This window comes from Centrocercus urophasianus, unplaced genomic scaffold (assembly GCF_019232065.1).
Source record: "Centrocercus urophasianus isolate 14NV4802_14NV808 unplaced genomic scaffold, USGS_Curo_1.0 seq_58, whole genome shotgun sequence".
Lineage (NCBI taxonomy): Eukaryota > Metazoa > Chordata > Aves > Galliformes > Phasianidae > Centrocercus > Centrocercus urophasianus.
Genome location: NW_024885177.1, coordinates 17,548 through 29,922, shown reverse-complemented (window position 1 = coordinate 29,922; position 12,375 = coordinate 17,548). Strand labels below are relative to the sequence as shown.

Genomic DNA, 12,375 nt, shown 5'->3' with positions numbered 1-12,375 from the left:
ACTGCTGCCAGGGAGTTTTAAAAGTCCTGTAGCTCCAGAGAGCCCAATATGTTCATAGTGCTTCAAATTCAAACCCTCACCCTTACACCGCTTCAAGTTCAGCACCACAAATTGCACATCATTTTTAAGAACTCCTAAACCTGTGGCCACATTTGTCTCATTACTAGGCTGAGAAATGTGCACCATCACTCTGTGTTATCCATACCACAACAGATGCCTGTGCTGAAAGCAAGACAGCACTCTGAGCTCCCCCTCTTATCACCTGCAGCGGAGCTATCAGAAACAAGGGACCTACAGTCAGCACTACTTTCCTAATTCCTTTGTAAAACATCCCATTTCGAGTCATTGCAGTGATCAGGTTTGGACTTATTTTTTGATTTCCCTATGTTTCTATGAACCACAGAAATGCAAGAGAAAACACTACACTGAAAAAACAACTATTCTTTTTTATTACAGTCTCAGTCATCATCAAAACAGTTCTGTTTTTTTTTAATGAGAAGCTCCAGCAGGAGTTTCATTTCTCCCAGCTTGGAGGCCACCAGGATATCCTACCTCTGTTTGCAGTCCATGCTCAGCAGAAAGAAACACGAGCTGAGCAGAAAAACACAGAACAATCAAACTTCATTTTAGAAAGAGAAAGAAAAAAAAAAAAAAAAAATGATATCCACTAAATTTAAGAGTCATCTTCTCAATCAGTGGAGTCAATACCTCCTCACGCTGACTGCTAATATCTCATTAGCAAAGTTCTATGCAATGTACCTTTCTTCTAGTCCAGATCCAGTGCTGGTTTTCTTACCAGGGCTAGCTGGCAAATAAACTTCAGAACTTAGAAAAACAACAAAGTCTTCCAGCACAGGTCTGCAACATCAACACACTGGAGCTGAGAAACACAGCCTGCACTACCCTGCCCAGAAAGCAGAGAGCCACACACAACAGGTGGAACTGCACAGAAGAAAAGAATGGCAAAGTTTGATGAGGAGCTGCCCTGCTTTTGATGTAGCAGCACTTACAGCCACGGGAAAGTTGCATCCTGCATCCTTTTCTCTCTCATCTTCAACTCCTGCAAACCGAAGCTGTACAAAATCATTTCGCTTACATAGCCTGCAAGCACTCCTACCAATTTGGTTGCTTTATTGTTCAACTCCCACTGATGGCTGATTAAAGCATGACAGTTTTGCTACTAGTAAAAGCAGCAGGCTTCTCTCCAGAGAAAAGAAGTACAGATTTAGTCAGGGTACATATTGTCATTTTTGTACTATATCACAATTTTTTTTTATACTGTGCCATTCAAGAAGCAGGATCTGATCCATACACATTCAAGAGAAGATGCGTAAGTTCTAAGAAATTACTGCATCCTCTGCTCCAATGCCTCAAAACAGGTCATAATATTCCTCACCAATAGCAGCTGAGCCCTGCTTTCAGTTGTTCCCAGGATGTGACCCAGAAAGACACAAAAAAATGCAGAGCAAACTTCCCTCAGTCACTGCACATTTAAAAAAATCAGAAGAGGTATCAAAAGTGCCACCCCAATTTGAATTCCTCTGCACTAATTACACCTTCCTCTGCTAATTGGCTTCAGCACTCCCAGCTTTGCACACAGAGAACAGGACTGTACCGCACTGTGAAGCAGGAGGAGGATGAGGGAAGTAGAAAGGGAAGAAAAAATTCAAACAACACCATCCTATTAAAATCAGCATGCTTTAGCTGTTGACTGCCTTTATCCCCTTCCTCCTTGCATATCTACAGCTCCACCACCCCATGGTCTTTCAGCTCCCAGGGCCTCTGACTGCATCAGCTTCCTCCTGGCTATTCCAGTCCAACCCCCAATCTTACTAAATCTGGACAGAGTTAAAAGGAAATAGATGCCAGGCAAATGGACAGGCAATGATTATGAAGCACCAAATACACATTATGGGAGGACTGGTTACTTCTATTCTCAGAAACCACAACAACGGGCAGAAACTGCCAGCCCCTAAAGCAATATGGCAGCTCTGCCACAACCCAGAGACACATCAGGAATGAAGCAACTCCACAACAGCCAAGGTCAGGCCAACAGCTTCAACTGCCCCAAGTTAAGTCAGAGAGCTGTGCACACATGGCCAAAGAAGGTGGGCCAAAACACAGAGGCAAAGCTATGCAAACACGGGAACATCCTGTCATCTTGGCAGGCATAGCCTTTGTTTCCAGCAAACTGGTCTTACTATAAGCTGGAAAAAATGTGAAGTTCCAGTGATCTCCTGGCTATACAGAGCATGTTTCCGTGCAGCTTGTGTCAGTGTACTGGCCGGTTTTCAGCACTGACAGTTGTATTTTCAGCCCTTCTGTAAGCTCAGCAGGATGCACAGCTCCTTGTAGCCACTTCTAACCTAGGTAAAACCAGCTGCACGAGGCTGTATGTGATCCCTCTCTTAGAGAGGTAAGCGGGACAGCACTGGTTCATTTAAGTGACCAAAGCCTGGAATTCTCCTGCAAGCAGAAAGTCATCAGCAGCCAGCAATGTCCAGCTGAAAACAGGCACAGGATATTACTTTGTTGCAAGCTGCAAAATTAATGGAACAGCGCATTTGCCATGTTACCCTGCTGTGCTGATCCACCACCAAGAGACATCGGAGGAGCTGAGAAAACAGGAATAGCTTCATCCAAATACAATTTTCAGAATACTTCCTTTTAAAATCCATGCTGAGTGAACCTCCCAAAGACGTTACATGCAGCAGGATGATCTCCCAGCCACATGTTTAAGCTCTGCAGTAATAGCTACAAAGCATCTCCAGGGCACAGATCCATCTTCCCCTGCAGACATTGTCCAGCTGCCTTGGACCACGTAGCCCCAAAGCAGTGAGGTCTGAAGAGAAGTCACCCCTTTTTCCAGTTGAGTAGAAGCAAATCCTTGGACTTGAAAGAGTCAACTACCAGATCATTAAAAACAAAATCCAACCCAAAACCACACACTGCTTCGGTTTGAGTTCTCTCCATTGCCCTTCTATCAACAAATTAGTGATATCTAGAATTACGGCAGTTCCTGACAGACGTACTAGATGCCACTCAAAACAAATTTTCAGGGGTGAAATTCTTTTCTGAGCAGGAAAAATGTATGTGGTTTTCCATCAAATTGTTTCCAGCTTTCTGTGTTTTAGCTGTCTCATCCACCTCAAAGCTCTGCATGCGGAACAGCCCACTGTGCTTTAGCACAGAAGACAAAAGGACAACCACATGCTTTTCAGAGGTCCCCTACAATCCCCTAGGAAGACTGCCTCCAGGGACTGCCAGCAAGGCACTTGAAACCCCAGTTATGCTTGCAGGCACATCATTTTAAGTGCTTTGCTGAACCAGGCACAAACCCACTCCCTCTCTGCACAATCCAAATACTTATTAACTCCTGCCCACCAAGAATTATGTCATATCTCGCCTTATCCAGCGGGCCAGAGGAACTTCCTTAGCACTGACTCTCCTAAGTACAAGGGGGGGAAGGCTCACGTTCCCTGCCCTCCTCCTCCCCCCTCCATAAGTCAGGATGTTGTAATCCAACTACAGGAAAACCATACCAAGTCCCTTTGCTCAGGGTGTTTCCAGCCTCACCATTCCTTAAGCATTACTAAAACTGTTCCATTTTCCATGGCTGCAGGCATAACCAGCCAACACATAGCACATCACCCATCATCAGACATCAGGGGCATTTTTTCCATGGACAAAGATGGCTTCAGCAAATCTCTACATAGGAATTACCCTTCACTACACATGAAAAGGCCAAGGGAGAAAAAAAACAACATAGGATTGCTTAACTTTGTCCAAACATCTGTAGCTGTTTAAACAACAGCCAAGTTCAGCCAAAGTTAGCATCAAGCTCTGCAAGCACATCAGGGAACAGCACTCTGATGTACCAGCACGGCTTTCCTACAGCTCTCACTGCTCGTTTCCAAAGGTAAAGTAATAACTCAGCTCAGTCCTCCCCACCCGTAAACCACAGATGAAGATGGACAAGTGATTCAGCTGTAGGACCAGAGGAAAATAAGTTCCTTCGGGAACTTTTGGGCCGGAAGAACCCCAGGCACCCGTACAGGCTGGGAGGAGTGGTCCTTGAGAGCAGCTCGGCAGAGAAGGACCTGGGGGTCCTGATGGACGAGAGACTGAACATGAGCCAGTAGTGCGCTCTGGCAGCTCGAAAGGCAAATGGGATCCTGGGCTCCATCAGGAGAGGGGTGGTCAGCAGGGACAGGGAGGTGATCGTCCCTCTCTACTCGGCTCTTGTGAGGCCCCATCTGGAGTACTGTGTCCAGGTGTGGAGCCCTCAGTACAAGAAAGACATTGAGATTTTGGAAAGGGTCCAGAGGAGGGCGACTAAGATGATCAGGGGGCTGGAGCACCTCCCCTATGAGGACAGGCTGAGGGAGTTGGGCTTGTTCAGCCTGGAGAAGAGAAGGCTGCGGGGTGACCTCATTGCAGCCTATCAATACCTGAAGGGAACCTACACCCAGGAGGGGAGTAAACTCTTCAAAAGGGCTGACAACAGCAGGACTAGGGGAAATGGATCCAAGTTGAAGGAGGGAAGATTTAGGTTGGATGTTAGGGGGAAGTTCTATACAAGGAGAGTGGTTAGGCCCTGGAACGGGCTGCCCAGGGAGGTTGTGGATGCCCCGTCCTTGGATGTGTTTAAGGCCAGGTTGGACAGGGTCCTGGGCAACCTGATCTGAATGTGTGTGTTTGGTGGCCCTGCTAGGCAGGGGGGTTGGAACTACATGATCCTTGAGGTCCCTTCCAACCCGGGTGATTCTGTGATTCTGTGATTCTGTGATGCTCTCCACAGGCCACGCTAAGGCTGCTGAGCTGCAGAGACCTCGAGGGAAACTTTCAAAGAGTGTCAGCTGTACCCAACACCATGAGTGCAGCTGTCACCAGAGACAGCACCTACAGAAGGAACAGAACACTGCAATAATGTGGTCAAGGGCAGCAGGCCCCTCGCTCACCATGTCTCGCATGATCTTGTGTTATTTGCTGGTTTGTTGTTATACAGGCTTTTTATTCTAATTGTAGTTCCACTACTCAACTGCGAGAGGCATTAGGATTGCAGTGCTATTTTCGTCAGTATTAAGCTGCATTAATATCCTTCTACTATCTTTTATTCCACTCCCATTGCCTAAGAAGGAAGGTATGTTAATGCAGTACACCTGCTGAAACATGGACCATCTCAAATGCCACTGTTGCCCTTACAATGTAACCACTCTATCATTTTCAAGCTCTTTGCTTCCTGGGCAAGATACTTCACCCTAAAATAAGTTTCTTTTTACAATATTATCCCTTTCTATTGCTCAGTCCTCCCACAAGCCTGGATCAATATTGTAAAGTGTTCTGCTCTTGATACAGAACAAGGAATTGGAACAGTCAGGATCCATTGCACATTGTCCTTCTGCTTTATCAATCATCTCCAATGCCCTTAGAGATACAGAGATGCCAAAAACAGAGATGCCCTCATGGCGTCATTATGTTGTTTTTTTCCTTTAAAGTGGTTCCAGTTTTAATTAAGAAGCCACAATAATTAGATAGGCTTAGTGGCAAGGCTGTAATGCTCACGATCACAGTTCTATCACTGGGCAAAGTCAAGATGACACAACCCCTGATTTACTGAGTTCAACCTGGAATGTTCTCTCTGCTCTGACTTTCCTCAGAGCATCAGAAACAGGAGCAATTTGCAAAGATGTCTTCTGTTCTTTAAATCACAGGACGAACAAAAAGGCAAAAAAAAAAAATGTAGAACCTGAGTAAAAAACACACGGGTCAGTGTAACAATGTTTGTGTTGTACTGTAACACCAGCTATGAGACAAAACAACCTCCCCACACACAGAGCTTCAGTCATTTATATGACAGAATAACACTAGGGGGCTTTATAACCTTCATCCTGGAACGGCTCACAATACACTCTGAGTATGGCACAATGAATCATCAAAAGGAAGAAATGTCTGCATAGGTTTCCTAGTACTGCCACATGGCATAAAGGGCCCTGAACGTAGCCAAGAATCCAGACTTGAAAGTGAACATTAGGTCTGTTACTCCCAAGCTTTCTTCAGTCTGGTGAAGGATTAATTACCGATCCATTCAGTGAATATTTCCTACGCCCCCTGCTTTTTCAGGAGGCAGGAGAATTTAGTTTGCTACCATGAACTCTGCAGGCAATGGACACTTCAGTCTTCCCTGGTATCACTACAGTAAAGCAGAATCAGCAGCACAGCCCCAAGGACTCTCTTCCTTTCCTATGGTCATCTCCACCTAAGCAGTAACCAAAAAACAGACATCTGAGGCCCTCGATTTTCTTTCTAGAGGTTTCACAGCTCTATTAAAAAAAAAAAAAAAAAAAAAAAAAGCATTAAAAAAGGGAAGACTTTATTCTTGCACCAGTGTGTACTAAATAAGTCAAATGCAGGAAGGTTGAGGACAAGATTAATGGACATGGTAGGCTTTCACCATCTTCATTTCACCCTTTCTAAATTGCAATAGGACACTGCCAAGCAACACAGTGAAACAGCACAACTCTAAGCCTCCACATCATACTCAGGCATAGGATTGCATCTGCCCCAGCATCTTGCACAGAGGCAGGACTGACACTGTCCTGCTAACCTGTTTTTAACATTCCCCACATGCTCTTGGGCTGCAGTTATCTCCCCATCAGGAAGTCTCACCGCTGACTTGGTTTCAACCCCAGCTTCTTACCCGACGTGCCACAGAGAACAACAGTCCATTGCCAGTCTGTTCTCCAGGACTCCTGGCTATTTCACCCTCCAAGGTACATGCACAGAAAACACACAGCCTATCCTAGAGTCACAGGCTTGCTTCATGTCTCAGGAGTGGAGGGAATAAATAATTGGTGTTAGTCCCACAATCCAAGCTACAAAATTAGGATTCTCTGTGCCAAATGTCTGCATGCAAAGGGCAGTGACAGGATGTGCTCAGCCATCAGCTGAAACCAAACAGAGCAAAATTCATGTCTGTGTGTGACTTAGTTTTCTTAACGTAGCAATGAGAACAGGGTGGTGACACAGGATATGCTGTACAGACAGCAGAACAAGCAGCAATCTCCATGCAACCAGGAAGGCCAGAAGACATCTGATCCAATGACATCCAGGCTCCCTCAGCTCCGAGCAGCAATCATGTGGCCGTGTCTTAAACATCAGAGTCAAGTTTTGAACAAAAACAAAGCAAAACCCCTTATCCACAGTCCCCAGCTGAGAAAAGCAGATAATGCTAAACTAAACAGGTTTACTTTCAATATATATTTTCTACCTCAAAGAAAATAACAAGCTTCATACTTTGTTTTTCTTTTTTCAAGTCACCTGACTCGGGCTAAAGCATAACAGTGCCAAGTTTAAGGGACAACTTCAACTTAAAGGCCCGCCCAGCATCTCCTTGCTCCTTCAGGCTATTGAGAACAGCATTTGGAATGAGCCATTAAGATTTCTGTGCACTGAGAATATGAACCACTGGTCTCTGCAGCACACTACTAAATCTCAAGGCCTCTGAAACACAGAGATCTAGAATCCCACAGTCTGTGCACGTCTAACAACTAGGAAGTGAATAAAGGGTGGAAAACAAAGTAATGTAGTTCCTCTTGTGCACAGAGGTGACCCTGTGAAGGTCCCCATGCTCATTTCTAAAAGGAAAGATACAGCTCTTAATGTCTTATCTTAGGATATTCATCCACACAAGAAATTAAACATCACAAAATAATTGTTATTATCATTTTAGAGTAGAATGTGGTGGGTTTACTGAACTTTTAAGCTGTAGATTAATTTGTCGCTTTAAGCTGATTCTGTTGGCCCTGAACAACACTTCAGAAAGCTCAAGCCTGAAGACAGAACTGCTCTGGTAAAGTTATCACATCAGATCTTGAAACAACTGCCAATTAAACGGTCTATGCAATGAAGTATTATCTGGAGGGCAAAGAATAAAAAAACCCACACTAACTCCAGCTGCAATAGCTCCATCCCTGTTAGTAAGAATGGTCACAGTCAAGTTTCATCCAAGTTCTGACCATTTAAGTGGCTGTAGGAAAAAGAGCTTTAGAACTGCAGAGAAAATAGCAACCTAGCTGAAGTATAAAGGACACCTTGTATTTCAAGGCAGGAAACTTAAAGCAGGAACAGACAGCAGAAGAATGAGGTGAAGCCCACATCTCCCCGGACAAGATTTTAAGCAGACAGAAGGTTAGCTAAGCAGGTATACTTGCAACAAGGTTGGGAATTTAATAGTGACCATGCTTGAAGATTTTAACAGGGATGCAACCTGTAAAAAGTCAGGAAAGCTCTGAGTTAAACTCAGCCCACAGAAACACCAGTCTCCCTTCTCTCCTTGCAGAACAAAAGACTGTGCTTCCCTTTTCCTCCAGGGGAAGGACAGGCCTTCAAGGTTTGCTTCTACTCAGAGGAAAGCAGTGCCGGGAAAGCAAAGCAGCTTGAGTTCACCTGGTTCATACCGATATTAACACCAGTTCTGAGCAGCTTCTCATGGTGACATTCACCACGTGTTTCCCAGGGGCAGTCAATGGCAGAGATGGGAACAGTACATGCAGCCCTGGAGCTCCAGATCTCAAGGTTCAGGCATCAGGCTCCATGCTCTTCCATCACTGATAAGCATTTGAAAAAAGCAAAAAACAAAAAAACAAAAAGCAAAAAAACAACTCCATACAGTTCACATCGCAGCTAGCATGAATTTGGTCTCCATGAATGAGCAATACAGTTTTGCACGTTCTATTGGCTTGATGAAATGGAGCTTTCTGCAGGGTGAAAACCTTAAGCACAACTGATTCAGAGACAGGTGAGGGGAAGACAAAATAAAAGCTGCACTGGTATCTCCAGTGTCACACATTCATTAGACAATACCACTGAGGCAAAGAACACAAGGTGCACAGCACAAGCCCTACTTTCTAGGGACTGCTCTCATTGCCAACTCAGGAAAACAGCAGTTCTCACAGCTCCAGCTGTAGCATTACTTCAGCTCTGGTATTTAAATACAACCAGACAACCCTTAATAGTGCATCTAACATATTTAACTTAGGACTTCTCCCAAGGTAAAACAAAGGCTAAGGCTCACTGAGCTGATGGGCCAGTAAGAGTAAAGCAGGGACTCAGTCCTTCACACACTTACCACAGCTGAGAATCTTAATGTGATTATCCAATACTACAGCACCTTCACAGGGCTCTCACTTAGTGTCAGTGCTGCAATAACTAGGCCATGACAAGCCAGATTTAGATTTACAGGCTCCACCCTTGCCTGCGTGCTTTTTAAATACACAGAATGTCATAGTTAATGTCAGCATGGCAGTCATGGCCAGGAGTGCATACAGTGCACTGTGCAGCACTACACAACCAGAAGAATCACCCAGTGCAGAAGAGAAGCATGGTCATTACCTCCCCTCATTTTCCATAAGCTGTTCACTAGGGCTCTTGTGGATTTTGGGGATGAACATTTACTAGCTCTAACACTCAAATGAAAACAGCCTCAAAACACTTCACAAGCACTTTCACTGCATTGACACCATGGGAAAAGCTGACCTGTCTCTCCCTCAGTTCTCTGGGTTTCGATAGTCCTGATTTAAAACCGTTTAACTTCATTTCTCCCATTTCTTGTTTTCCAGCACTGTATCTCACAATAGGCCTTCAAGGTCCTTCACTCTCCCCCAGATCCCTCAGCTTCAGTCAACTCCCCACAGAAGATCAAAAATAGGAAGCTGTAAGTCAGAAGGGAGCAGAGAAAGAGAAGGAATTAAAAAATAAAGTAATCTCTACCATCATGACTGAAATAATCAAATGACAAGATTCTTCCTGAGCATTCCCTATTACAAAGCTCTAATCCAAGGGCAGCAATAGCTTCTCACACTATGCGCCCACCCAGAACACTGTAACCTCACAGACTGAGCACTTTAAATTTGGGGTATGAAAGCTCACAATACTTGCAGTGGCAATTCCATGAAAAATAGTTCTTAAAGGCTACAGAACTGCATTAGCTTGCAAAACAAGAAGCATGTTTAGAGATTCATGTGGGTAGGTTTGCTAGGCAGTCCTGTGCATCCACTTGATTCCTCCCTGACAGGCAGACTTGGAAACTAAAGACTGGTGGAGCAGTGCTTCATTACAGTGCAGCAAGACACAGTGCCTGAAGTAGATTACTTGGTAAAGTAGATTCAGTTCCTCTCTGTTGTGACAATTTTAGGGGGTGAACCTCCACTGTAAGACTTAAAGTAAATAAAAATTAATGGGTCATTAATAACTCATAGCTTAAAAAAAAAAAAAAAGAAATCACTTGTTATCAGTCAGCCCTCAAAAAGCACATTTCAGCTGCTGCTGTTTCAAGCAACTGCTAATGGCATCCGAGACCTCGTTCACCTCCAAGAAAAATGAGCAATGGCATAAACATGCTGCAGAGCATGACTTTTGAATGAACGTGACTGGAACTGCAAAGCCAGTAAGGGGTTGCTGCAACCACATGCATTCAGAAGCGGAGAATCCCATCGACAGGATGGGAGAAGAACAACAGCCCTGGCTGAGCAGAACACTATATGGAGGAGGAGAGGAAGAAGAAAGCAAGCCTGGCCAGGGCAAGGGCTGTTCAACTGGACTTGTTTGCAAGGGCCAGCCACACTGGGAGCCCTTTTGTGCATGGTAACAGCAAACTGTATGTAAGAAGGAATTTTGCAAGGATCAACAAAGGGCTCATGACAACAGACAAGTCAGACACTTAGGAATTTTCTTTACTATGGTAGCATCCTGACATCTCTGCTAAGCAAAGCAGCATGGAAGGCAAGGAATAACACATGCTGTAGCTTACAACCTATGTCACACTGGAAGGGGTACACAAGAGCATACACAGGTTTGCTTTAGACAAGTGTCGTCTACTTAAACATGGAAAGTCCAGCTTCAGCATCCCCAGGTCTCCAGTCTGACCACAGGAATGCTCTCAAGCCACAGAAGTGTCGTATCAACGAACCACTCCAAAACACCAATTGAGGATTACATAATATTCCTGTAGGATATACTATTCAAAGTCTGAAGACAGCAATGAACTTTTCAACTCCAAAGCACATGCCGAGGATGGAAAGAGGTAGAAGTAGATACTATCACACCAGGAGATCTCAGGGAATTCAGGCTACTCAGGAACACACAGCAGTAATCATTCAGCAGGAGAAGGGAATAAAAGAAGTAAATTAAAAATCAGCCCCACACAGAACAGAGCTTAAGAGTTTTTCCCCATATACATTGATGAGAAAGGGAAGATGTGAATAGGTTCATGTGTCAGAAGCTCAGCACAGGAAGGGGTTGCAGGGGTCCAAAACTTTAGTCTTTGACTGCTACTCTTAAGTCCCATCATATTGGGGATTTAAATCACCAGCTCAAAATGAAATTATGTAACTGCTTGAGAAACCCAACTTGCATATAATAGATTGCTGCATACATTTCCAGCCCACTCGGTGACACAAGGTACAAAGCGAGTGCTTCACACATCATTAATTTTCAAAACAAAAGCAAAAGGTACAAAACCACCATCTGTCCACTCCAAAAATAGCACATTTTTAATTTTAAAGAAATCCAATACATGTTTAATCCTGCCACATGTTCTGTTGAATGCTATGTGAGCAAAGTTGAGTTTGCGCATTTCACATGATCTCTGAGTAACAGCAGATCATCAAAAGGCACCGCGCATTAATTATCACGTCTGACTCCTGATATGTGGCACTGAGTGTTTCCCAGTACTACATGCAGATGCTGAGCACCGGCAAGGGCAGCCACGCACCTCCCAGGAGGACCGGCAGACTTTGTTCTGGATTTGCTGGACGTGACACCAGGCCCCAGTCCATGATGAGAGCTCCTCAGTACCATGAATATTAACAACATGGTGACTAAATCACCAGACAAGGAGTTCCATTTGCATTTAACAGAAAGCTTCCTCACTGACTGCCTATGTAGCCCTTTTCAAGTCAATGAGTCTTCATGGGGTTCAGTTTCTCATTTGTTAAACTGTTTTCTGCACCTTTCCCTCCAGCAGCAGTCTGTCTGCTTTACAAAGAACGATAACAACAACCATGCCCAGAACCATAAACTCCATGAGGCCTTTGCTTCTCTGAAGAGGAAAGACAGCACAACAGCTCAAGCTACAATTGATCATCAGGTAGAGAAACAGACAGGTGAACTCATTTATTGTTATCCACCTGCAAGGACACCTCCCACACTAAAAGCAACAGGTAAAAGCCAAGAGTAGCTCCAACTTCCAGCAGAACATACCAGGGCTACCAAGCCTGAACCAACCTCATAAAATCCCTCCCCTTTCTCTCTGCCACACTATCCCTCCTTCACTCCTAACCCACACTGTCCACCCATCAGGACTCTGATGCACTT

The 12,375-nt window shown here is 44.5% G+C and overlaps 1 protein-coding gene across 1 annotated transcript in view; it reads right to left on the bottom strand.

The window, feature by feature from the left end:
* AAK1 (AP2 associated kinase 1) overlaps positions 1–12,375 on the bottom strand; it is a 62,853-nt gene that overhangs the window by 44,538 nt on the left and 5,940 nt on the right. The window lies entirely within an intron of this gene.